This window comes from Rattus norvegicus, assembly GCF_036323735.1.
Source record: "Rattus norvegicus strain BN/NHsdMcwi chromosome Y unlocalized genomic scaffold, GRCr8 chrY_unlocalized_16, whole genome shotgun sequence".
Lineage (NCBI taxonomy): Eukaryota > Metazoa > Chordata > Mammalia > Rodentia > Muridae > Rattus > Rattus norvegicus.
In genome coordinates, this window is record NW_026947374.1 from 339,016 (window position 1) to 366,992 (window position 27,977).

The window sequence follows — 27,977 nt, forward strand, 5'->3', positions numbered from 1 at the left end:
GCTTCATCAATCTTATCTACTTTTGGTGGTGATATATATATATATATATATATATATATATATATATATATATATATAAAAATATATATATATATCTGTATCTGTATCTATCTATATCTATATCTATACATCATATACATCATATACATCATATACATCATATACATCATATACATCATATACATCATATACATCATATACATCATATACATCATATACATCATATACATCATATACATATACATATACATATACATATACATATACATATACATATACATATACATATACATATACATATACATATACATATACATATACATATACATATACATATACATATACATATACATATACATATACATATACATATACATATACATATACATATACATATACATATACATATACATATACATATACATACACACATTACATATACATATACATACACACATATACATATATACATATATACATATATATGTATATATGTATATGTATATGTATATATATGAGGTTAGATGGAATTTTATCTGGATTCCTGGAAACATGGTCAAGAAAGTAGAATCCACAAGTGGCAGTGCCAAATAGACTCTCTTCTGTCCTTATGAATGTAATGAAGCTGAGGTTTCACTGTACCTCAAGCCATTCCTAATCCTGCACATGCTCCTGAATCTTGTTTGGCCTGAAGAAAGAATCATACTAAAACATCCAAATCTTTCAAGTCTCTTCCTGGGAACTCATGAAGGTAGATATTAGAGAACTGATATACACTGGGACTAAAAAATAATTTCTTTAGCCCATGCTTTCCTTTGCTTTAATGATGTCTTGTAATTTTTGGATAAAATAAGAATTTGGCAGATTATGATTTGAAGAAGGTACACAATATTTACACTTTTATATTCACTCTATAGCTGTGCCCCCTTTGTTGACAAAATTATTGCAAAAAATCAATTGGAAAACAGAATTTTTGAGTACATATTCAGGAATATATATAATGTCTGAAGAAAGAATCATGGTAAAACATCCAAAACCTTCAAGTATTGCCCTGGGACCACAGGAAGGTAAATATTAGAGAACTGATATCTAATAGAACTACAGAACCACATTCTATAGTCCATGTTTAGTAATGTCTGGTAATTTTTGGGTAAAATAAGGATTTGGGAGTTTATCATTTGAAAGAGGTACACAATATTTACACTGTTATATTCACTCTATAGCTGGGCCATGTTTGTTGCTAAATTCATTGCAAAAATGGAATTGGAAAAAATGAAATTTTTGAGTACACATGCAGGAATATATATAATGTGCACTGTCAATTAATGTACAATCAGAAAATGTAGCACAATATTCACTCATTAAAGGTCTGTAGGGAAAATACTGGCACCTGGGGAACAGAGAAAACCTAGGTAATTGAACTTATTGTCACAGGATTGGACTTGAGAAAAATTTAATATACAGAAGAATCTCCTTCCTTACGTTTTCCTAGATCATTTCTAACCATGACGAGCCCCTGACTAACTTTCTTCATTCAGAACATGTAACCACTAATGAAGCAGAGAGAAGTCTCTAGCTTTAGAGAGATGTAGCATGTAAAGGTTTCTACTGTGTCACAGGAGACACTCCTGGAGAGGCCACCTCCAAATCTGGTCAATGTAAGGAAAGCTGTTCGGCAGGTAGGCCATGGCAGTTCTCAGTGACTTCATCATTAGGCCCTGCCTGAAAAATCTCTGGTATCGTGGAGAGCCCTAGCTTCATCTGTGATGTCACAAGTGTTGTCATGTCAGCCACTGCCTCTCAGATATTCCTTCCATATTTCTATGGTTTACTAATTGGCCTCTAATTCAGAGTAAAGAGCCATTTGGAAGGGAGGACAAATAGGATGAAGAGATCAGAGATGGGGAGAAGGAAGATGGCCTTCTGTCATGGTATAATAGAAAAGAAGAAATATGTGTTTCTTGGGAAAACACCCTGGTAGGATGGCTTTAGTTCTTTTTTTCTCTAGGTTAACCGAGCTCTTGGAGTAGTTGCTGAACATCCTAAAGACCTTTGGGCAGATGGAAAAGTTTCTTTTTAGATTTTGATGTTCCTGGGGATTTTTTGGCTGATGGTAAATGTTTCCCAGGAAAAATGCTAGAACCAGATTGTTTTTTAGATGCTTTAGAAGACAAGGAATTTTTCTGATATACTTTGGTTAATGGCACAATGTCTAATTGATTTTTTTTTCAGTGTGGGCTTTCCCTCAGACCGTTGGATATATAAAAAAGTTTTTGTATTTTTGAAATCTAATTTCCACAATGACAAATTACTTTGAGGATGTAGAACACTTTCTGGAGCCCTCGAGAGTGGTGAAGAAATTCCCTGAAACTCTAGGGCAGACAGTGAACATACCTTTTTGGTTGGAGGAGGAATTACGAGAGCATCTTGGGAAAATATGGAATGTCCAGCATACTCTTGTAAGGATTGGAAACTTTCCAAAATTATTTCATCATTTTTGGAAAATTTCAAGGCCCTTTGGATAGATTGAGAAGGTGTGGGACCAAACTGAGGAGTAGTTGTAGCTTTTGGTGTATCTTTGAGAACAGAAGATGGCACAAGTTCCCTTTTAGCAGAAGGGAGAAAGTTGAAACTGTCTTCCTTAGAGGAGAAATTTCTCAAGACTCCTTCAGTAGGATCAAATCTTAACCCTTTGTTTCTAGAAACTGGAGGCCTGTGGTCGACTTTGGTAGAGGGAGATAGTCGACTATTTCTTCCCAGAGTGGACATGTGAAATAAATCTACTTGGGTAGATGGGCATAGTTGTAAAGCATGGTGTTTAGATGCAGTAGATCCTAAGACATCCTTCTCAGATGAGGAAGGTCTTAATGTGCTGTGTATATGTGTAGAAATCCTGACTGTGATGTCAGAATGGGGGTTAGGTATTAGAGCTACTTCTGAAGATGTGACTTCTCCTAAAGCATCATGGACATATGTGAGATGTCTGAGAGCTTCATGCAGCAGATAAGGATGATTCTAGATATTGTTGTGTAATTGAGGAAGTTCCATGAAAATTTTCTTCTAATGGAGAAGAGGAAACAGACTTTTGTATAGAAGTGTCAGGATCCCTAGGCTTCTTGATAGACAAAACAGGTTCCAAGGAACCTTCAGAAGATTAGGTAAAATCCAGAACCTTTTGGGTATTTGGCAGATGTTCTGAGTCTGCTTGTGGGTATAAAGGAGGACTGACAACCCGTTGTGCACATTTGGAAGAGTGTGAAACATCTTCTTTAGTTGGGGAAGATCTTGAGGAGATAAGGAAGTTCCTATAGCCTACTGTGAAATTTGCGGTGGTTTTATGCATTCTTTTGCACAAATGGAATCCAAGGATTCCATTTCTTCAGATGTTGAGGATCCTACAGACACTGGTGTTTGCTTACCATGTTTCCCGACTCTCGTTCACATATGGTTGGATCCGTAACCTTCTCTTCAGATGGAATATGTCCTAGAACATCTTTTGTACATGTGTCACAACCACAAGCCATTTCTAAAGATGTGACTGTGGGTAGAATTCCTTTTGTAGATGTTTCTTGTCCCACAGTCTCTTTATAAGATAGCGTATTACTCAGGGAATACTGGTCAACTTTGGGAAATTCTAGCATCTCTAATGTATATGTGGAACATTTTGGAGCCTCTCCTTTTAGGAAAGAATGACTCCAGTCCACTGAGGAGGTAGGGAATGGTTTATCTTCTCTCTACATTGTATAAATATGGAGTCTGCATGGTTCATTGACTGTGTTTTGTGATAAACTTGACTATTTTGGCCCTTATGACAAGTCGGGAGGATCCTTTTCGGTGGTAGAGGATATGTGAATAAATCCCTGTTTTATAGGGACATTAGAAGTACTGGGTGAGATGTTGAGGGTGCTAAATCACATTTTTATGTGCAGAAGGAAGAAGAGTCTCTTGAGTGAACTCAGAATTTTGTTCCACATCTTGAGTGGGTGTGGAACTCTCAAGAGCCCCTTCTGAAACTGGCAATGGTCCTTGATCTAATGGTGTACATGCAGAAAGTTTTGTCTCTGCTTGGTCTTGTACGTGTCTTATGAAGTTCACGTGGGGATTTGTGACTGTATTTTGTACCCCTTGGACCATAAGTGATGAATTAAGCCCATTTTTAATATTGGAGGACTCTGAAGCTCCTCTTGGTTTAATAGGGAAGCTCTGAATTCCCCTTAGTCAGCAGAATCAGGTTTCAAACTCATTATACCCGAAGCAGATTGCAGAAGGGACTTTGGTGCAGATGGAGGACATCTTTGACTATCTTTGTGAGTGGACATAACTCTCTGCCCTGCTTTGACAGCTATCAAAGGTAGTAAAGTCTCATATGGAGAGGGGGCAGGACTTAATCCTTTTGTAGAACATGAGAAATCACTGAGATTACCTTTAAGACAAGAACTTTTGCAGCCCTCTTTGTCTGATGGGGCCTGTTTTACATCCCCTTGAGCAGAGGGGTCTTCTCCAACACACTTTGGAGTAGAATTGGAAAGACTGGAGAACTGTAGGATAGGGAATTAACATTTGAAACAGCTTTGGAAACTCTGTGGGACAGAGAGCTGATCACCCAGAAGAGTGGGCAATACTGAGACCATAGGGAAGGAAAGATTGCCACTTCTGACCACCGGTGCACACATCCCTAGCCCAAGAGGAAACTGCAGAGTGCCTCTGGACACATGAATATAGGAGTAGTCAAGCTGCAGAAGCCCTGCAGTCCAAACTGCACCTGGATCTGAACTGGTCCAAACCGCATCCTACACCCAAATTTCTTGTGGGGTGGGGAACACATAGACCATAAGAGGGGCAGAAACCCCTGAGAACTCTGTTCACATTCCTGACTTAAGAAAAAAAAACAAACACCTAGCTCCATCTCGGCCTCCTGTGCATAGGGACCTAGGAGCAGTAGGGGCAGAACATTTCTGGTTGCAGCTCTCATAGAGAGCTGAAAGTCAGCCCGAGGAGCGTCTTCAGGACTGAGACCAGAGGTGAATCAAAATTTTCTGCTCTAAGTGACCTGATTGGTGGACTCAGGACACGAAAAAACAGAACTCCTCTGGGAGAAGGCACTTCCAGTTTCTAGCTGGCTCCTGAGCTTTACTACTCCTGACCTAGAGCTCCCTGCTCCCAGATGCTGTGGGAGAGAGAGCTGATCACCCAGGGGTGTGGGCAATAATGAGCCTACAAGGCACAGAGACTGCCACTTCTGCCCTCCATTTCCCACATCTCTGGCCCAAGACAAAAGAGCAGTGCCTCTGGACACAGGAATATAAGAGGAGTAAAACTGCAGGAGTATCATGTGCCAGACTGTGCCTGGATCTGAAAGGAACTGGTCAAACAACTCCCTGCCCCCAAATCCTGAGAGTAGGGAACTAGACCTTCAGTAAAGCAGACACTCCTGGGAAAAGAGAGGAGTCTACACTCTGCCAAGTTCCTGACTCAAGAGGAAAACACCTTGTTCCTTCTATGCCACCTCACCAAACAGAAGGTCCTAGGAGAAATATGGGAAGTTCCTTCTGCTTCCTGCCCACAAGGACAGCTTAAAGCCAGTGGAGAGGAGTAACTGCACACATGAGAGCAGAATACTCTGTTCCCATAACAGGGTAAAAATAAAAAGAAAAAAACAAAAAAGCAGGAAGTCAAGCCACTGTCAGAAAGAGCAAGACAAGCTAAATTCAGGAGCAACCTGATGGCTAGAGGGAAGCACAGGAAATCAAACAACATAAATCAAGACTACTTGGGTTCATCAGAGCCCAAATCTCCCACCAAAGCAAAAACTGGATATCTAAAGACACCAGAAAAGAAAGATCTAGATTTAAGTTCACATTTTATCATGACGATGGAGGATGTTAAGAAGGTCATAAATAACTCCCTTAAGAAAATACAGGGCAATAGAAAATACAGAAGTAAACACGTAGAATCCCATAGAGAGGGAACAAAAAGGTACCTTAAAGAACTACTGAAAATACAACAAAACAGGAAAAGGAAATGAACAAAACCATCCAGTATTTAAAAATGGAAATAGAAACAATAAAGTAAGCACAAAGGAAGACAACCCTGGAGATGGAAAACCTAGGAAAGAGACCAGAAGTCATAGATGTGAGCGTCACCAACAGGATAAAAGATATGGAAGATATAATCTAAGGAGCAGAAGATTCCTCAGAAAACATTGACACAACTGTCAAAGATAATGTAAAACAGAAAAATCTCCTAGCCCAAAATATACAGGAAATCAAGGACACAATAAGAAAATCAAACATAATAATAACAGGTATAGAAGAGAGTGAAGACTGCCAACATCAAGGGACAGTAATAGCTTCAACAAATTTATAGAATAAAACTTCCCTAATCTGAAGAAAGAGATGTCCATAAAGATACACAAAGCCTACATAACTCCAAATAGATTGGACCAGAAAAAGAAATCCTCCCATCACATAATAGTCAAATCACCAAATGCACAAAACAAATAAAAATTAAAAGCAGTAAGGGAAAGGTTAAATGACATATAATGTCAAACCTATCAGAATTACACCATAATTCTCACCATAGACTTTGAACGCCAGAAGATCCTGGACAGATGGCATACAGACACTAAGAGAACACAAACGCCACCCAAGGCTACTGTATCCAGCAAAACTGTCAATTAACATAGATGAAGAAACCAAGATATTCCATGACAAAACCAAACTTACACAATATCTTTCTACATGTCCAGTAATACAAAGGACTCTAAGTGGCAAACCCCAATACAAGGAGGCAAGTAAAATCATAGATAAAGCAAGAAATTATTCTTTTCAGAACAAAATAAACAGAAGCACACAAACGTAAACTAACGTCCAGTTATGAAAATAAGAGAAAGTGATCATCACTATTCCTTAATATCCATCAACTTCAATGGACTCAATTCCCCACTAAAAAGACACAGATTGACAAACTGAATATGTAATGAGGACCCATCGTTTTGCAATACAGGAAACACACCAGAGATAATGACAGACACTAACTCAGAGTAAAAGACTGGAAAACAACTTTCCAAGCAAATGGTCTGAAGATCTAATATCATATAAAATCGACTTTCAACCAAAAGTCATAAAAATCCATAAGGAAGTACACTACATATTCATCAAAGGAAAAATACACCAAAATGAACTCGAAATCCTAAAAATCTATGCCGCAAATACAAGGACCCCTACATACATAAGAGAAACCTTATTAAATCTCTAAGAAAGTATTGCATTGCAAACAATAATATTAGGAAATTTCAACATCCCATTCTCATCACTGGACAGATCACAGAAACAGAAATTAAACAGAGACATAGACAGACTAACAGAAGTTATAAACAAAATGGACTTAACAGATACTTTAGAACATACTATCATAAATAGAATATCATAAAACAAAAGGATATAACTTCTTCTCACCACTTCTTGGCACTTTCTCCAAAATTGATCATATAATCAATCAAAAACCAGGTCTCAAAGTATACAGATAGATAGAAATAATCCAATTCATCCTATCAGACCACAATGAGCTAAGGTTGTTCTTCAATAACAATTAGGAAAGAACACCCACATATACATGGAAGTTGAACAATGCTCTACTCAATGATAACTTGGTCAAGGAAGAAATGAAGAAAGAAATTAAAGACTTCTTAGAATTTCATGAAAATTAACGTACAATATACCCAAACTTTTGGGACAAATGAAAGCTGTGCTAAAAGGAAAAATATCTCTGAGTGCCTGCATAAAGACAGGAGAGAGCATACATCAGGAACTTGACAGCACACCTAAAACTCTAGAAGAAAAAGAAGTAAATATGTACAGGAGTAGTAGAAGTCAGGAGATAATCAAACTCAGAGCTGAAATCAACCAAGTAGAAAAAAGGGGACCATACAAAGAATGAACAGAACCAAAAGCTGGTTCTTTTAAAAAATCAACAGGATACATTAACCCATAGCCAGACAAACCTGAAGGTCCACAGTGTGTGTCCAAATTAACAAAATAAGAAATGAAAAGGGAGACATAACAGCAGAATCAGAGCAAATTAAAAAAGTATTCAGATCGTCTTACAAAACACTATATTCAACAAAACTTGTAAATTTGGAGAAAAATGACAATTTTCTAGACAAATGCCAGGTACCAAAGCGATTTAACAGAAAAACAGAAAAAAAAAAACAGAAAAACCGTTTAAACAACCAATAACTGCTAAAAAAATACAAGCAGTTATTACAAGCCTCTGAACCAAAAAGAGTCCAGGATAAGATGGGTTTAGTGCAGAAATCTATCCAAAATTCAAAGAAAATTTCATACTAGTACTCTGCAAACTATTCCACAATATTGAAACAGATGGAGCACTACCTAATTGCTTTTATGAAGCCACAATTTCTCTCATACCTAAAACACACAAAGACCCAACAAAAAAGAGAATTACAGACCAATTTCCCTTATGAATATCGTTGCAAAAATACCGAGTCCAAGAACATATCAAAACAATTATCCATCATGATCAAGTAGGTTTTATCCCAGGCATGCAGGGATGGTGTTGTATATGGAAACAATCAATGTAATCCATTATATAATCACACTCAAATATAAAAACCCAATGATCCTTTCATTATATGCTGATAAAACATTTGACAAAATTCAATACCCCTTCATAATAAAAGTACTGGAAAGTACATGAACTTAAGGCCCATACCTAAACCTATAAAACAAATACATAGCTAACATTAAACTAAGTGGACAGAAACTTTAAGCAATCACACTGACATCAGGTCCTAGACAAGGCTACCCAGTCTCTCAGAAATTATTCATTATAGTTCTAGACATCTTAGTCAGAACAAGCAGACACTGAAGGAGGTCAAAGGGATATAGATTGGAAAGGAAGAAGTCAAAATAGCACTGTTTGTAGATGATAAGATAGTATACTTAGTGACCTCAAAAGTACCACCAAGGAATTGCAAAGCCTGATAAATAATTTCAGCAAAGTTGTCATATATAATAATAAGTCTGCACATAAGTTAAACAAGCGGAGAAAGAAACTAGGGATATGAAACCCTTCACAATAGCAACAAATAATATAAAATATCTCAGGGTTTCTTTATCCAAGCAAGTAAAAAATATAAGCATATGACCAGAACATCAAGTCTCTGAAGAATCTGTAGGAGATTTCAGAAGATGGAAAGATCTCCCATGCTCATGGACTGGCAGGATTAATATAGTAAAAATGGCCTTTATACCAAAAGAGATCTACAGATTTATTCCAATCCACATCAAAATTTCAATCATTTCTTCATGGAGTTAGACAGAACAATTTATAAATTCATCTGGAATAACAAAAAAACACAGAACAATTAAAACTACCATCAACAATAAAAGGACTTCCTTGGGAATCAATATCCCTGAACTCAAGCAGTATTCCAGAGCAACAGTGATAAAAACTGTATGGCATTGAGACAGAGGCAGCCAAGTAAACTGGTGGAATAGAACTGAAGAACCAGAAATGAACCCATACACCATGGTCACTTAATTTTTGAAAAAGAAGCCAAAACCATCCAATGGAAAATAAGATTGCGTTTTCAGCATATGGTGCTGGTTCAACTGGAAGTCAGCATGTATAAAAAGGCAAATTGATCCATTCTTACTGCCTTGTAGAAACCTTTAGTCCAACTGCATCAAGGACCTCAACATCAAACCAGATACACTAAACTAAGAGAAGAAAATGGGGAAGCATTTCGAACACATGAGCACTGAAGAAATTTTCCTGAAGAAAAAACCATTGACTTATGTGCTAAGATCAAGAATCGACAAAAAGGATCTCATGAAACTGCAAAGCTTCTGTAAGGCAAAGAACACTTGGTTCGGACAAATGGCAACCAACAGATTGGGAAAAGATCTTTACCAATCCTACAACAGATAGAGAGCTTTTATCCAAGATATACAAAGAACTCATGAAGTTAGACTGCATGAGACAAATAACCCTATTGAAAAATGGAGTTCAGAGCAAAACAAAGAATTCATAGCTGAGTAATGCCTAATAGCTGAGAAAAACCTAAGAAATGTCCAACATCTTTAGTCATAGGGGAAAGGCAAATCAAAACAACCCTGAGATTCCACCTAACACCTGTCATAATGACTAAGATGAAAACTCGGGTGATATAAGATGTTGGTGAGGATGTGGTAAAAGAGGAACACTCCTCCATTGTTGGTGGGAGTGCAGACTGGTACAACCATTCTGGAAATCAGTCTGGAGGTTCCTCAGAAAATCAGACATTGAACTACCTGAGGATCCAGCTATACCTCTTTTCGGCATATACAAAAAAGATGCCACAACATATAAAAAAGACATGTTCTCCACTATGTTTATCGCAGCCTTATTTATAATAGCCAGAAGCAGGAAAGAACCCAGATGCCCTTCAACAGAGGAATGGATACAGAAAATATGGTACATCTACACAATTGAATACTACTCAGCTATCAAAAACAATGACTTTATGAAATTCGTAGGCAAATGGATGGAACTGGAAAATATCATCCTGAGTGAGGTAACCCAATCACAGAAAAACACACATGGTATGCACTCATTGATAAGTGGCTACTAGCCCAAATGCTTGAATTACCCTAGATGGACAGAACACATGAAACTCAAGAGAGATGATCAAAATGTGAATGCTTCACTCCTTCTTTAAAAGGAGAACAAGAATGCCCTTGGCAGGGAATAGGGAGGCAAAATTTAGATCAAAGTGAGAAGGAACACCCATTCAGAGCCTGACCCACATGTGGCCCATATGTATACAGCCACCCAAATAGACAAGATAGATGAAGCAAAGAAGTGCATCCAAACAGGATCCGGATGCTGATCTGTCCTGAGAGACACAGCCACAATTCACAAAATTCATATGCAAATGTCAGCAATAAACCACTGAACTGAGAATGGGACCCTTTTTGAAGGGATTGGAGAAAGATGTAGAAGAGATTGAAGGGTTCGAGACGTCATATGAACAACAATGACAAGCAACCAGAGCTTCCAGGGACTAAGCCACTACCCAAAGACTGTACATGGACTGACCCTGGGCTCCATCCTCATAGGTAGCAATTACTATCCTAGTAAGAGCACCAGTGGAAGGGGAAGCCCTTGGTCCTGCTAAGCCTGAACCCCAGTGAAGATGACTGTTGGGGGTGAAGGTGATAATGGGGGAAGGTTTGGTAAGGGAAGACCATATAGAAGGGGAGGGTGAGGCGTTAGGGGGATGTTGGCTCTGAAACTGAGAACGGGAATAATAATCGAAATGTAAATAAGAAATACTCAAGTTAATAAGGATTTAAAAAAAAAAGATTTAATGCCAGTAATGAAATAGACTTGCTAGCAAGACAGAGCAACCAGGATAAGAGCAACTTCCATGTCATTATATAGGCTTCCTTTAGGAGGAATTGCCAACATTGTAGCTGGATTAAATACCTGGATTCAAGGAGTGTTTTTGTATTTCAAGTATTCAGAATAGAAGTAGATCTTCTCACTTTGAATGAAAGTGGATTACCTCAGAGGTAGGGCCATTATTTTATGGTTTTAGATAATTCCAGCTTTAGTCAAGTAGGCAACCAAAAATAGCCATCAAAAGTCTATTTCTTGTCAACTTAAAATTACATCATATATCCTTATGTTGTGAATAATTTGTAAATGAAAATAATAACCAGATTATAATGGTGCCTTGATAAAATAGAATGATCCTACATCCAAATAGAAATGCAATATATATTTTACAATATCATAGATATACTGATGTGATATAATCATCAATTCTACAATCTAAAACACGATACATATTTAGAATCGATGGAAATGTGTTCTATGGCACATTCTTTCAGTATCTCAAATTTGAAACGAATATGAAAACCATTGGTATCGTCTTAATTGGTATTATATTGCATGATGAAGAAATTGATGAAAGAAAACACAAAAATCTATAGAAAAACTTTGTTAACAAAATACAAAGGAATTATTGATGTCAATTATTAATCATTTTTCTACAACTGGTTATGGTTATAAAGACAACCATGTGTAAATACCTTCTTCACTACCCTGTCTTATTTGCTTCACCCATAAGAAGCACCTCATTAGATAACAATCTACATTCCTGATGGATTTGCACCCTTTGTCATTCCGCATGGGTTTAGCTATTTTCTTTGTACATTGAGTATGTGGGCAAATATTTCTCCATCTTTTCCCACATGCATCTGTCTCTGGTTTCTACCTCTTGTCCTGAAAAGTTTTGTGGAAGAGCACACAACTCTCTTCTAGAAAATGAGAGTCAAAATGACCTAGCTGACTGCATATTCTTTACTCTTATTAAACTGCATTCTTGTTTTCCCTTGCATCAGTCAAACAGGATGTGTTTTTTTTTTCTTGTATACATTGTCTTTACAATGAAATCTGGTAATTTGCAATTAAAGTTAGTCTATTGAAAATGTTTCTCTCCAAGCCTTGGTCATATATTGAATGGTCTTTCAATTTTTACCCTATAATATTGTTAAGCCACAGCATCATCTATTTGAAATCCTAACCAGTTTGAGCAACTTATACATTTCATCATGGACTGTGACCCTGATGTGTGGAGATTTCTTCCAAGAGTGCAACCTGAGTCATTCAACTGGGATCCAAACAAAGAAACTCAACTCAGCGGTTGAGGCCCCTGTGATACCCTGGTCTAAATTTCCTGCAGAAATTGTGAGCTAATTACTCACTTCCAGAAGCAATACTGGGTATAGGATATCCTTGGACTTGAACTTTGAAGAAGGAGATAGAAATTGTTCAATTGGCACAGAGCTATATACAGACCAACAGTTAGGGTAACATCATTTCTTAGAACGATTTGTGTTATGTATAACCTACTTAGTCATAAAGGAAATGCAAATCAAAACAACCCTGAGTTTCCACCGACATCAGTCAGAATTGCTAAGATCAAAAACTCAGGTGACAGCAGATGCTGGCAAGGATATGGTGAAAGAGAAACACTCCTCCATTGTTGTTGGGATTGCAAACTGGTACAACCTCCCTGAAAATCAGTCCTGAGTTTCCTCAAAAATTGGTCATTGCAGTTGCTGAAGACCCAGCTATACCTCCCCTGAGCTTATACCCAAAAGATGCTCCAACATACAACAAAGACACATGTTACACTATGTTCATAGCAGCCTTATTCATAATATCCAGAAGCTGGAATTAACCCAGATGTCCTTCATCAGAAGAATGGATACAGAAAATGGCCTATATTTACACAATGGATTAGTACTCATTTATCAAAAATAATGAGTTCATGAAATTCATAGGCAAATGGATGAACCTAAAAAAATATCATCCTGAGGGTGGTTACCCAATAACAGAAAAACAAAGTATGCACTCATTTTTAATTGGATATCAGTGCAAATGCTCAAGTTACCTATGATCCAATGCACAGACCACATGATACTCAAGAAGGAGGACCAAAATGCAGATTATTCACTCCTCCCTTAAAAGGGTAAATAAAATATCCATAAGAGGGGTAGGGAGAGATTGTTCATAGGAGACTGAAGGAATGGCCATTCAGAGTCTGCTGGACATGTGTCACACACACACACACACACACACACACACACACACATGCAACAAAACTATTTTGGATAAAATAGGCTTTCAGAGATTATCATTTGAAGTAGGTACACAATATTTACACAGGGACCTAGGAGAATTCAGCTGAAGGACTTTTTTGTTTTCTGGCTGTGCTGAGAGCTGAAAACCAGTTGGTAAGGGTGCCTACACACTTGAAAGCAGAGATAAAACCAACTTTTATGCTCCAAGTTACCTGTCATTTGGACTCAAAGACACAATGAGAAGATCAAATGTTACAATTAGAAGTATAAAAGAGAGTGAAAACTCCCAACTTAAAGGGCCAGTAAATATCTTCAAAAAATTATTGAAGAAATCTTCCCCAACCTAAAGACAGAGATGCCGAAAAACATGCCAGAAGCCAACAGAGCTGTAAATAGATTTTACCAGAAAAGAAATTCCTCACATCACATGATAGTCAAAACACCAAATGCACAAAATAAAGAAAGAAGTTTAAAGGCAATAAGGGACAAAGTCAAGTAACATATAAAGTCAGACCTATGAGAATTACACAAGGTTTCTCACCAGATACTATGAAAGTCAGAAGATCCTGGAATACTCTAGACCATAAAAGAACACAAAAGCCATTCCAGTCTACTATAGCCAGGAAAATTCTCAATTAACACATATGGAATTACGAAGATATTCCATGACAGAACGAAATTTATACAGTATCTTTCTACAAATCCAGCCCAACAAAAGATAATAGGTAGAAAACTCTAACACAAGGAGGGAAACTACATCCTAGAAAAAGCAACAAACTAATCTTGCAATGAAACCAAAAGAAAAGAGACAAACAAACATGACTCTTCCTCTAACAACAAAAATGACAGAAGCAACAATCACTATTCCTTAATATCTTTTAACAAAATGGAGTGAATTCCCCAATAGAAAGACATAGACTAAATGAATGGATACATAAAGAGGTCCCAGTATTTTGTTGAATGTAGAAAACACAACTCAGAGACAAAGACAGACACTACCTGAGAGTATTAGGCTAGAAAACAAATTTTGAAGCAAATGGTCTGATAGAAGGAAGCTGGATTTGCCATTCTACTATGGAATATAATCGACTATCAACCAAAAGTTTTCGAAACAGGTGAGGAAGGAAATTTCATATTTATCAAAAGATTATCCCACCAATAGTAACTGTCAATCCTAAATATGTATGGTCCATATACATGGGCACCTCCATTCCTAAAAGATACCTTACTAAAGCTCAAAGCACCCATTTGCTCCTCACATAATAATAGTGGGAGATTTCAACACCACAATCTCATCAATGGACTGATCATGGAAACAAAAATTAAACCATGATCAAGACAAACTAACAGAAGTTGTGAACAAAATGGACATTACAGATATTTATAGAATATTTAATCCTAAAACAAAATAATATATTCTTCCCAGCATCTCATAGTTTTTTCTCCAAAATTGATCATATATCAAGTCACAAAACAGGACTCAACAGATCGAAGAAGACAGAAATAAGTCCATGCATCCTATCAAACCGTGACAAACTAAGGCTGGTCTTAAATATCCACAAAAACATCAGTGAGCCCACACATAACTGTAACTTGAACAGTGCTCTACTCAAAGATAACTTGTCAAGCAAGAAATAAAGAAAGATTAAAGACTTTTAAGAATTTAATACAAGTGATGGCACAACATACATATGCTGTACTCAACAATAAAAGAACTTCTGGGGGAATCACCATTCCTTACCTCAAGCAGTATTACAGGGCAATAGTGATTAAAAAGCAAAGAACAACGACAAAAAAGTTGTATTTGTACAGATTCCTGGGAATGTTGATAAGTGGAATAGAATTGTAGACACCAACACAAACACACACATAAATGGTCACTTGATATTTAATAAAGAGGCTAAAACCATCCAATGAAAAACGATAGGATTTTCAACAAGTGGAGGGCAGCATGTAGAAGTATGCAAATCGATTCATTTTTATTTCCCTATACAAAGCTTAAGTATGAGTGGATCAAAGACCTCTACATCAAACCCAATAAACTGAAACTTATAGAAGAAAAAGTAGAGAAGAGTCTTGATCACATGGGCACTGGGAAAATTTTCCTGAACCAAACACCACTGGTTTGTACTGTAAGATCAAGAATCAGAAACGAGACTTCATAAAACTACAAAGCTTCTGTAAGTCAAAGGACACTGTTATTAGGACAAAACAGCAACCAAATGATTGGGAAAAGATCTTTTTCAATCCTACACCTGATACAGAGCTAATATCGAAAATATACAAAGAACTCAAGAAGTTAGACACCAGAGAGCCATACAATCCTATGAAAAATGGGGTACAGAGCTAAACAGAGAATTCTCAACTAAGGAATAACAAATAGCTGAGAAGTATGTCAAGAAATGTTCAACATCCTTAGTCATCAAGGAAATAAAAATAAAAACACTCCTGAGGTTCCACCTCACGGCAGTCAGAATGGCTAAGATCAAAAACTCAGGTGACAACAGATGTTGGTGAGGTTATGGAGAAAGAAAAACACTGTTCCATTATTGGAGGGATTGCAAACCTGTACGATAACTCTGGAAATCATTCTGAAGTTTCCTGGGAAAATTGGATAATGCCCTAACTGAGGACCCAGCTCTACCTGTACTCTGCATAGACCCAAAAGATGGTGCAACATTCAACAAAGACTCATGCTCCACTATGCTCATAGCAGTATTATTTATAGTAGCCAGGAACTGGAAAGAATCCAGATGGTCTTCAACTGATGAATGGATACATAAAATGTGATACATCTGTACAATGTTCTACTACTCCGCATTAAAAACAATGAATTCATGAAACTCATAGGCAAATGGATTGACCTAGAAAGCGTCACCCTGAGTGAGGTAACCCAATCACAGAAAAGGTCACATAGTATGCACTCTCTGATAAGTGGATTTTAGCCCAAAAGTTCGAATTCCTCAAGATATAATCCACAGACCACATGATGTTCAAGAAGAATAATCAAAGTATGGAAGCTTCACTCCTTCTTAAAAGGGGGAACAAAAAACATTCACAGGAGGGTATGTGGAGGCACAGGTAGAAGCAGAGACTGAAGGAATTCATGCCCCACCTGTGGCCCATATACATTTATACAGTCACCAAATTATATAAGATTGTTGAAGTTAAGAAGTGCATGCTGACTGGAACTGGATATAGCTGTCTCCTGAGAGACACAGCCAGAAGAGGTCAAATTCATATTTGAATGCTAGCAGCAAAACATTAATCTGACATTGGAACACCTGTTGGAGGAATTACAGAAGCGATTGAAAGACCTGAAGGGGCTTGCAGCCTCATAGGACAGCAATGCCCAACAACGATAGGTCCCAGGGAGTAAAGCATCACCCAAAGTATATACAAGGATTGACTCATGGCTGTAGATGTATATGTAGCACAGGATGGCCTTTTTGGGCAAAAAGGGGAGGAAAAACTCTTAGTCCTTCCAAATTTGGACTCCCAGTGTAAGGAAGGTCAGAAAGACTAGACGGGTGGATGATGTGGATGGGAACTCCATTATCGAAGAAGGGGAGGGAGAGCAGATAGATGTCTTATGAGTAGGAAACCAAGAAAGGGTATATTTGAAATTTAAATTAAAAAATCATATAAATGAAAAGAGGATACTCAGATTCCTTTGAATAGGTGGAAGCATATCTAATTTCCTTGTGTGCAGGAGAGGAATTGTTGCTGTCCCTCTAGGAAAATGTAATAGATTTTTGATGTTCTAAAGTAGAAGGGTGAAAAAGGATCTCCCCTAGACTGTATGGAATGTGCATTGCTTCTCTTCCTCTTATGTCTGGAGCACTACTGAGCAGAAGTTGAAGGTTGATTGATACCTTGAAAATTATAGAACATTCCAGCCAAACACTACTTCAGCAACTCCAAACTGGAAATCACAGTAAAGAATACACATTTGAATGTCCATGGTAGGCAGTCAACAGTCTTAGAAGTCTTGTACAAGGCTCTAATGGAGTAGTGTTGGGTTCAGTGTCTTATTCAAATATATATCCATCTACACATTCCTCTGCATGTGAAAGGACATCTCTGTGTAAGGGAACACAATGAAGACAGTAGTCTGATTTGTGCTTGCTTTTAGACTCTTGTTTGAGAACTCAGTCCAGATTTCTCTGAGATCTCTTCGGTCAGAACAGTGTTTCCCAGGACAATAAACTTAGAAATTTAAGAGAGGAAATACATTTGGCATATGGGGAATCTGTGGTAATTCCTTGGCCTCCTGGAGTCTTCTTAATTGTATAAGTCTAAATCTTACTGGGTAAGATGGTGGAGGTAGGGAACTTGAACAGAAGTAGGACTGTTGTGTCAGTCCTCAAAAAGGTAATATGCAAGACTTCATGGGAAAAATTTGTTATTGCACCGTGGACATAACCGGGATTTCTGAGAAAATGTGCAAAGGAGATATTCTATACCTGTTTGTTAGAACTGTAAAATCTCTGTAAAATTATTTTAAAATAATAAGAAAGACCATTTCATGCTGGAGAAAATGTAAGTACCTCGTGGAGCAGAGGAAGATCCAGTATTGCTTGATCAGCTTCCTATTCTTTTTCAGTATTTAGAATGTCCATATATTTTCATGCCATTTGAAAGTCCAGGTAGTAATTCTTGCATCAGTCCTATAGGTTGCATTTTATTCCAACAGTTGTCTTTGGGCTTTGAAGACTTTTGTCAGACAAGAAAAGATCAAAACCCCTTTCTTCCATGGAGGAATGTCTCAGAATACCTTTAGCAGGAAGAAGTTTGTATGTAGTCCTAGACAGTTGGGATGTAGCAGGCTCACAAAATCAAGAGAAGAAGTGCTGAAGATGGCCAATAGAGAGTGCAGGCATGAGTACCCCTTGGGCAAAAGAAGATATTTCAGGCCAATGTTGTCCTTTGGTGAAAGTGTTCTTGCCCACTATACAGAGAAAAAACTTGAAATACTTTGAGTAGTTGTGGAGTGTTGATACTCCCATAGGGAAAAGGAGAGACACTGAATCTCTTCTTTGAAATGATGACATTTACAGACCCCTTGGACAGAAGATGTGAATTTGAGAACAACTGGAGCAAAAGGTATCATTCTGATGTCCTTCCTAGAGGAAGTTTTGAATATGAGACACAGTTAAGTGTAAATTTTGTGCCATCTTTCACCAAAAGTAGAATGGTTCAGAATCATTCTTTGTCAAATAGGTTAGCTACTGAGGACCTTTTTGACTAGAAGTGGAGTTTTAGACCTGGGTGCCAGAGATGATCTCAGGAACTGCCAGTCTTATAAGACAGATAGCAGACACTTATATACAGAATATACATTTGATATATAGTGGACATAAATTGGTGATTTAAAGTAATGATGTTTAAGAGTAGAATATTAAAGAAGACGTAGAATCTGCTTAAAGTGACAAACCTATTTTAGGATAAGGGAGTTTTCAAGCCTAAATTGAGCAGGAAAGCTAGGGCTACTTTACATATTCACATCTTCAGTTACACCATGGTAGGCTCTAACCGGGGTCCAAGCATTAGTATTATTCAGCAGTCATGATTTTCAGTCTCTAAGTCCTCTTGAAGCTAATCATCAACGACATGGGTATAAGCATGAAGGATGGTATATAGGAGAGATAATGAAAGTTTCACGATTTGCTAACACAGATCATAATTAGGTGAAGTACCTTTGGCCAAACCTATATTTATTTAGTGGCCATTATTAGATGAACATGATCTAAAGCTCCCTATTAGAGGGTTATACTTGAACTAAAGCTCCCTATTAGAAGGTTGAGTATGCTCTAAGGACTCTTTAATCTTGGTCCTCTTGGGCAAAAAAAAAAATATGAGATCTCAATAGTAAATTCCAGTCCTTCTTATAACAGATCTTATACAGAAGGGGATGGTGTAAAGTATTATTTGTCAAAAAATAAAGACCTGAAGGCCACCAATCAAAGTGAAGTGCTGATTCCCCTTCATCTAAAGGGGATGGTGTTGAGATGGCTAGGAAATAGGTGCAGTTTTAGTAACCTGTGTTCATAACTGCAACTTATGGAGTCATCCTGAACTGCTTTGCTAAACAAGAAAGTGCCTGGCCATTTTTAACCAATTACCAAGATCTAGTCACCTAACTGTGAAGAAGGAAAAATTCTAGCTCACCTTTGGTGGTGGGAAAACAGTATGGTATTGCTTAATTTTCTTCCGATTATTCTTTCCAGTTTCCATTAGCATGCTCTTCCATCAGGGTAAGTGATTATCTGAACTCTGATGCTCCATCGATACATATACATATACATATATATATATATACATATATGATGTATAAATGTATATATATCATATGTGTATAAATAAGATGTATAAATGTATACATATGATGTATATATATTATGTATAATGTGTATATATATATATATATGTGTGTGTGTGTGTGTGTGATGTATATATGTGCATATGATATATATAAGTATAAGTGTACATGTGTACACATCCATAAATGAGAGATGGAAAAATTGCATTTCTGACAACCATCTGTAGTAAGATTGCATATATGTTAATTTTAGCTTTCTATACTCTGCCCTCTGATCTACAACAAGTATCTTATGATGTCCCACTGCGAAATCGCAATCAGGATTGCCTGGTAATCTTGGTCAAGATTGGCACTTAAGTAAAATGAGTTTAAATCAGGTATAAGATATCCTTGTAATTAAGTGATGCACTTGGGACTTCCAGAGCTAGAGGCTACAACTGAAACTCCTCACAAGTATAGATGGAATCAATGAGACTTGCCCTTAGGAGCCAAACCTGACATATCTCGTGAGCATCATTCCATAGCATATACACCCTTGGCCATGAACTGACTGCCTATAGTTTTTGTGGTTGAAGGTCCCATTTTGTACTACATTTAACTACATGTTATTGAATCTGATTCTGGCTTCTACAGAGGTATGCCATGAGACCATGGGGCCTCTTTAGTCAGAAGTGAAGTGACTTGAGCCCACTTTCAAATAATCAAAATTTGGGGGTCTTTCCTTTATATGAGTACTTGAGAAGACATAAGGCAACCAGGGAATGAGTAGAGTAGGCTCAGTTGTAGGAGGGAGGTCTGACATTCTGTTCAATGACTTAGGTAACTGAGGGAAAAAGGAAAATCTCGACGCCTTTAAGAAAGAGAAAACTTTGAGATCTGATTGTGCAATGGTACGTGTTAGAAAACCCTTGGAGTTGGGGTTGGTAGCATGAAACATCCTGTGACACATGGATGTCATTGTAACCTGATTTGGTGAAGGATTTTCTCCAACAATGCCCTTCAATTTCTATACTTCTTTAGTTGGTAGAAATTTTACATCGTGTATTAAATCTGGGGAAGTTTAGGTAACAACCCAAGCCTTTTTTAAACAGCTTGGATGACTGTCTCTGGATCTGTTGCTCATTCAGTTTGTCTTAATATGTCCATATATGGGTAGCAACAAAGGGTGCTCTTGATTTCTAGTGATTGGCTTGATTGGAATCAATCAATGATTCTATATATAGGACCTGGGACCTCAAACCCGATGGAAGAAGATATTTCCCTATCCACCATGGTAAAAGGTAAAAAGCCTTGATTCTCTATTATTTAGAGTATATCCATGTGAGGTAATTCAAAGTCATGAGGGACTGCTTTAGAATACAAGCTTTGGCACACTATTATTTGAAAAAGCATGTCTCATGTCACCTTGTGAATAAAGCAATGTGTGAGTTTCATTTGGTCAAAGGCAGTGTACACCATCAAGAGGTGAGCAAGATCCAAGGCCACACTGATGGGGAAGGAGTCACATCATCGTTCAGGGTAGTTCTCAGGGCCTCTTCAAAGAGGAATGAGTCTAGGATGTATCTCAGAACAGGAGATTTCTGAGAACAGATTTACAGAATGGGAAGTTCTGAGAAGATCTTTAGCTAAAGTGAAATCCTGAATGTATTGGTTCACAATGTGGAGTACCCTAGTCATATTTTGAAGAAAAGAATTATCAACTTCACCCATGGTCAGCAGGGGAAGGTTATCGGCTACACTGGGCCTTGAGGAATGTTCTGACTCTGTTTCAGTAACTTCTAAGTATGTTCCCTGTATGTATACATATATATCTTTTAGTCCAGGCAATGGTCACAACAAAAGTATAAGTGGTTCAGGAAGCGGTGATGTTTCTTCAAGGATGTGTTCAGCTGCAAACATATGTGAATAAAATATAGGAATATTTTGATGACCTACTTTAAGGCACATGGTATAAGAGTCAATTTAGCTTTGTGTCTTCTGAACTAGGATTTAGAAGCAGAGAAATATAAGATACCATTGTTTGCATATGTGTTGTATGAATACATTGAATAAAGAGGTTAGTTTTAAGCAAACTTTCTTTATAGGGGTGTTGAGTGGCATGGGCCGAAGGGCAGCTCTAGTAATTCTTTAGTTCCACAGGTACTCCAAAATTCACATAGTACACAGGGAGGAGTTCTGAGACAATTGATGTGCACTGAGAATAATTTTTAGAGCCCTTTCAATAGAATTTCATTTCCCTAGCCCCCATTCGCAGAAGCTGAGGGTCTAAAATCGACTTAGTGGATTGAAGTAGACAATTGGCCCACAATCCTACTGGAAAGACAACGAATGCTAGATGGTCTTTCATGTAGGATGCGAGGTATAACACTCCCTAGGTCTGGCAGACCTTTAAGGAGAAAAGACAACACCACTTGATGGGTATAGGAAAATAAAAGGCCCATGTAAGGCTTCAAACAGGTTTTAAGCCCCTTTATCATAAAGGGTCTAGGGCAATGCTATACTTAGGCGAGTACTGACATGCTCTACAATATAATCAGAAGGAGTAAGTTAACACTGGGTAAAGTGAACCCCATGTAAGAGAGGAAAACTCTAAAGCCCTATTGAAAATGAAGAGAAACTTCTTCAGGCATAGTGTATATAGGTGCCATACACACTTCTGTCAAGAGAAAAGCTTCCTGGTACCTTATACAGTGGATAAAGTTTCCAGCCGTAATCATAAGTTTCAAATTCTCATTCAGAGGTTTATATATTCATAATTTCTGTTAATGCAGGAGAGAAAAGACAGGAACATATTTCTTCTGCCAAAGGCTTTGGATAATTTTTTCTGGCTAGGTTAATTCTTCTGGTTTGTTCAGCTGTTAAGATCTAAGCAGAAATGTTGAAATTATTACATTTTTATTGATTTGTCTTATTGCAGTTTGCAAGGGTTATATACTCTGATTCTAAACTACGACTCTGGGACTTCAAACCGGAGTGGAGCAGAGTCATTGGATTATAGAAGGAGTCACTTTTGAAAATATGTTTAATCAGTTAGGGATACGACTACTTTGTTGGAAAGTCAAGGACCCATTATTCAGAGAGAACATTTTAGGAGGATTGGGAAGAGTGAGAAGGTCACAGAATCCTTCAGGCAAAGGTTTACCTTGGGTACTGGAAGAAGGCAGTCAAGTGCAACTGTTTTCACAGTCCAGAATAACTATGTGTCGGGGTACTCTGAGGCGTGCTGGCCAGAAATTAGGGAATTTGCTCTTACATATTGGGTGGTAATCTCTGGATTTATGTTTTGCACAAGCTGTTCAGAAGCAGGATAATCATCGACAACAAAGATGAAACTGCTCCATTTTATGTGAAAAACCTTAAAGGCAGAACTTAGGTTAGGGCTCAGATTTGCACTGACATGTCTGAGGACATCATGTCCACGTGGTCTTCCGTTCCTTCAAACATTTATCTATGCCTGGCCACCCAGGTAAGAAAGGAAACATTAAGACCTCTTAGAAGAATAGAACTGAGATCCTATGGATAGAAGTGGATTCTCGGAAGAAACCATTGTCAGGGGATATTAATTTAAAGTTTCCTTAAGAAAAAAAAAAACTGTGTGAGATTTCATTTCATTTCCTTCTCTGTATGTTCTTCATCAAAATAATTTGTATTAAGCCCCTTTCAACTTACAGGGTATTGCTAGATTTTCTTATTCAAAGAAAGTAAAATATATTCATCTTACTTTGCAGAATATGTTTTTCAGGGGCTCTTCATTGCATCCCAATTGAAACCCAAGTTTACCTTGAACTGAAGGAGAAACCTGGGAAAAATTAGGAAACATATCTGTGGCACAGTCCATAATATCAGGAACTAGTGTGGGTTTCCTCACCCTAAATTAATATCTAAACCTACTTTGGACAAACTAGAATGATCTGAAGTAACCTTTCCTTCAGGGATAACACATGGTGCCTCCTTAATCAAAGAAAGAATGGATGAGTACCACCAAGTAAAGATGAGTTGCTGATGTCCCTGTGACAGGAGAATTGATTAGAGTATTCATATTCCCCTAGTATTTGAGAAAAAATTAAATTGCTTACAATAGCTCAGGAGGTCCTAGCATTGCATCATCTAATGATACCTCACAGTCTAGCATATCCACATCTTTAGCTGAATAGGCAAGACCCTGAATATAGATTACATGATTCATGAAAAGTTGAGGTGTCCTAAGCATGATTGCCCCCTAAAAGTATATTCAACCAAAAAGAAATGAGCACCAGACTGATGACTTCACAACATATCATGTGACTTTACTCAAGGAAGTAGCATAAGATTCCAGGATTTGCTCCCTCCTTTTGGATTTCAGTGAACCTTCACCAGAGGGATCAATGCTCCTTGGTCCAAGGTAAAAAATCCCATGGGCCCCAAGCAGAAGGGATGGTTCTGAGAGACCATTTTGTCAAATGGGTAACTCTAAGGCCTAGTCATCCTGAGCAGAAAAAAATATCAATGTTTTTGAAAGGAGAAAAGTCTTAATCCGGTTTGATAGTAGGGGACTATCCATGATTACCTTCTATAAAAAACAATGATCCCATCACTCCCGGCCTCTACATTTTCAGAGAACTCCAGAAAATTCTTATCTCCAAGGACTCCACTACAGACGTGACAGCAATCTGAGGTTTATTTTGAAATCTTGTGTGAAGTCACTGTCTCTAATCCTTTTTTAAACTTACTATTAGCAGCACAGGTATGGGTGTGAGGGATATTGACCTTTCTGGTGAGTATCTTAGATAAGTGGCCTTGGATCCAGGGTGGAACTTTTATTCATTGGCCATGGGACGTCAATCCATTGTTCTTGGAGATTTTTTGGTGGTCAAAGTTGTATTGGCTATGCAATAAGGTTTGAGGAACAAGTTCTGGTCTTTATTAGTTGAATGGTATACCTGAGTCAGCCACGAACAAAGTGAGAGTCTCCTATGGATTCTTGTTGACAAGGATTCAGTCTCAGGTACACTACAGCAGAGGCTGACTGTTTGAGACACTCCTCAGTCACAAGGTCAATTCTAGATTTCGTTCCATCAGATAGCTATGTCTCTGACCCCTCCATTGCAGACAGAGGAAGAATAAAGTGTTTCTATTCCAGGGCAGTTGATTTCTAGTGTATGTCGTTTCAGGGGCATTTGAGTCCTTTGATGTTTAATGATATCAGAGACAAATGATTGGATTTGTCTATTATTTTTCTTGTTAGATGTCGAATTATGTTTCTGTGGCTACCTACATTATCTTCTTTTGTGTTTTAAAAGTAGATTGTGTTCTTTCTTTTTCTGGGTGTAGTTTCCTGCCTTGTACTGGAATTTTCCACCTTTCATCTTTTGTAGGACTGGATTTGTGGAAAGATATTGTGTAAATTTGCTCTTGTCATGGCATATCTTGGAATCTCCATCTATGGTAGTTGAGAGGTTTTATAGCAGCCTGGGATGACATTTTTGTTCATTTATGATCTGTGTGATATATGCCCAGGACCTGATAGCTTTCATAGTCTATTTTAAGAAGTGTGGAATACTGATTGGTCTCCCTTTTTATGTAACTCAACCTTTTTTCCCTTACTGGTTTTAATATTTTTTCTTTGTTTTGTGTACTTTATATTTTAACTATTATGTGATGGAAGAAATTTATTTTCTGCTCCAAATTTTTGGGAGTTCTCTTTGAATTTTGTACGTGTAAGGTTGTCTCTTTCTTTAGGTTAGGGAAGGTTTCTACTATAATTTTGTTGAAGATATTTACTGACCCTTCAAAGTGGGAGTCTTCATTCTCTACTATACCTATTATCCTTAGGTTTTATCTTGTCATTTTGTCTGGGATTTTCCGGATGTTTTGGGTTAGGAGTTTTTTGTGTACCAAGAACTGTGGATCAGGTTCAGCTATATGGAATAGATAGAAACAAAAGTATGCTGTAACAGACTACACCTCCATTCGTGGGTTGTGAGCACTCCAGGAAGTTACCTCTGAGAAGAAGAAGTCTCTCCCGTGCTCTTGAGTGTGTCAGCACTCCTGGAAGTCCATCTATTTCCTCATGGGATCTCATTCTTTCATGTCAAATATATTGCCAGATGAGATAATTGCTCAGTGCACACAGTATTGTGTTGAATATGACACAGACTATCTGTGACAAATTAAAATATATAGGCAATGTCAACTAGGTCATTGAATTGTAATATATTGAAGAATTCACATAATTACTACATGTTGGACTAACCAATGAATGGGATGCATATTTATTAAAATGAAGAATAGTATAAAGTTTATTTTTGAAACTTACTGAATCATGTAATAAATAATAAGTCTCCATTACTGTATCAGGTCCATAATAGTGGTATAGATTAGGAATGAATAAAATGTATTATGAACTTTCTTTTATAAAAATTGCATTATAGTTCAAGAAAAAGAAAGAAATGAATCCATAAATCAGTCTGTTACAGTTGATAGTATGCAAGTAGTTGAAGAATCTATTTTAAAAATATGGTCATGGAGATTGTCATAAGGAAGTGACATTTAAGTTAGATTAGATGAAATATAGTTGATCTATATTTTGGGCAAAATCACAGTAAATAGAAGGATGATAAAAGGACAAAGAGCTTGACATTTCCAAAAAGTAAATATGATAGTAGTTTGTATTGACTAAGAGATAGAAGAGCGGTCCAAATAAAGCTGAAGCTTAGGCAATGTCTCATATGGGAATATAGGAACAGTATTAGACATATAATTTTTATTTACTGTAAATGTCTTAGAAATCATTGAACAGTTTTAAATAAGTTTGTTTAACTCACAATGTATATAGAAGGGACTCTGGTTACTTATGTATTATGAGATGATACAGAGAATAATTTTAAGGATGTTTTTGAAGTCTATCTGGAAGTACTGTCAGTGATAATGAAAAAGAGTCATATCAGAGAGCTATTTTGGAAATTGTTGTGTTTGGTAGAAGAATGAGTGTGGTGTGGGCAGGAAGAAAAGAAAGCCAATGTCTTTTTTTGAGCAAAAGAAAAGATGTTGGTGTTATTTACTCTGATGTGGAATATTTCATGGTAAGTGGATTTAGGAGAATTATAAAGGAATTTATTTTAGCCCCTTGAAGATGCTTGAAAGAACCTCTAACTCACTAGACATTCCTACTTACTGTTCATTGTTTGGTGATTTAATCCATTACTAAGACCATTATTAGCTGTTATATAACAAAACTCACTTTAATATCTGTATTTTTTAAGTTATAAATGGGAGTACTTATTTAATGAAGAGCAAACCTATGATTATATTACATGCTTATTTAGTATATTCAGACAAATTATTTGCCCATATACTTACTACAAACATTTTGTATTGCAATTATAATTTAATCCAATTTAATTGGTGCTGACACACTCTTTGATTAGAATTTAATAGCTCATGAATGTGAATTTCACAGAAAGAAGTCATTTTTCAGATTTTGTAAATTTACAAACCCTAGAAGAGTAAAAACATGTGATAAATTCTAGCTCTTCTACTTTTAATCTTTAGTATTTTAGTGTGTTATGATATACATGCAAAAATTCCTAATCCAGATGATTTTAACTATAATATCCAGTACTATTAAACATATCAACAGTATTTTACAAATATGAATAATCTATGCTTTCAGAAAATTTTCATCAAAGGAGCAAGAAATTCTTCATAACTTCAACACAACATGGCCTTTGGGAACAGAATAAAACACAAATAAGGAAAGGCGGAAAATGATTGACACATGCACTGTACTTGGTTTGAAATTTAACAATCATGCTAGTTATAGGATACAGCTTTGAAATTAGAGTCAATGAGAGTTTGAAAATACTGAGGAAGAGTAGGTAAATTGAATTCTTGCTACATGAAAGAAAACACTGGATCTGAAGGTAAGGTACATTTTAGATGATGACACTCGTCTTCTGCCACTATTTATTCAATGCTTTTGTATTTGTTACTATATTATGTTCCAAAAACATACAAAT

General features: G+C 37.0%; 1 long non-coding RNA gene across 1 annotated transcript; it reads left to right on the forward strand.

The window, feature by feature from the left end:
• Positions 1 to 535: 535 nt before the first annotated feature.
• On the forward strand, positions 536 to 27,726 carry LOC134484601 (uncharacterized). Its single transcript, XR_010062093.1, has 2 exons — positions 536 to 1,977; positions 27,632 to 27,726. It is a non-coding gene; the product is annotated as an uncharacterized LOC134484601 (long non-coding RNA).
• Positions 27,727 to 27,977: the final 251 nt, after the last annotated feature.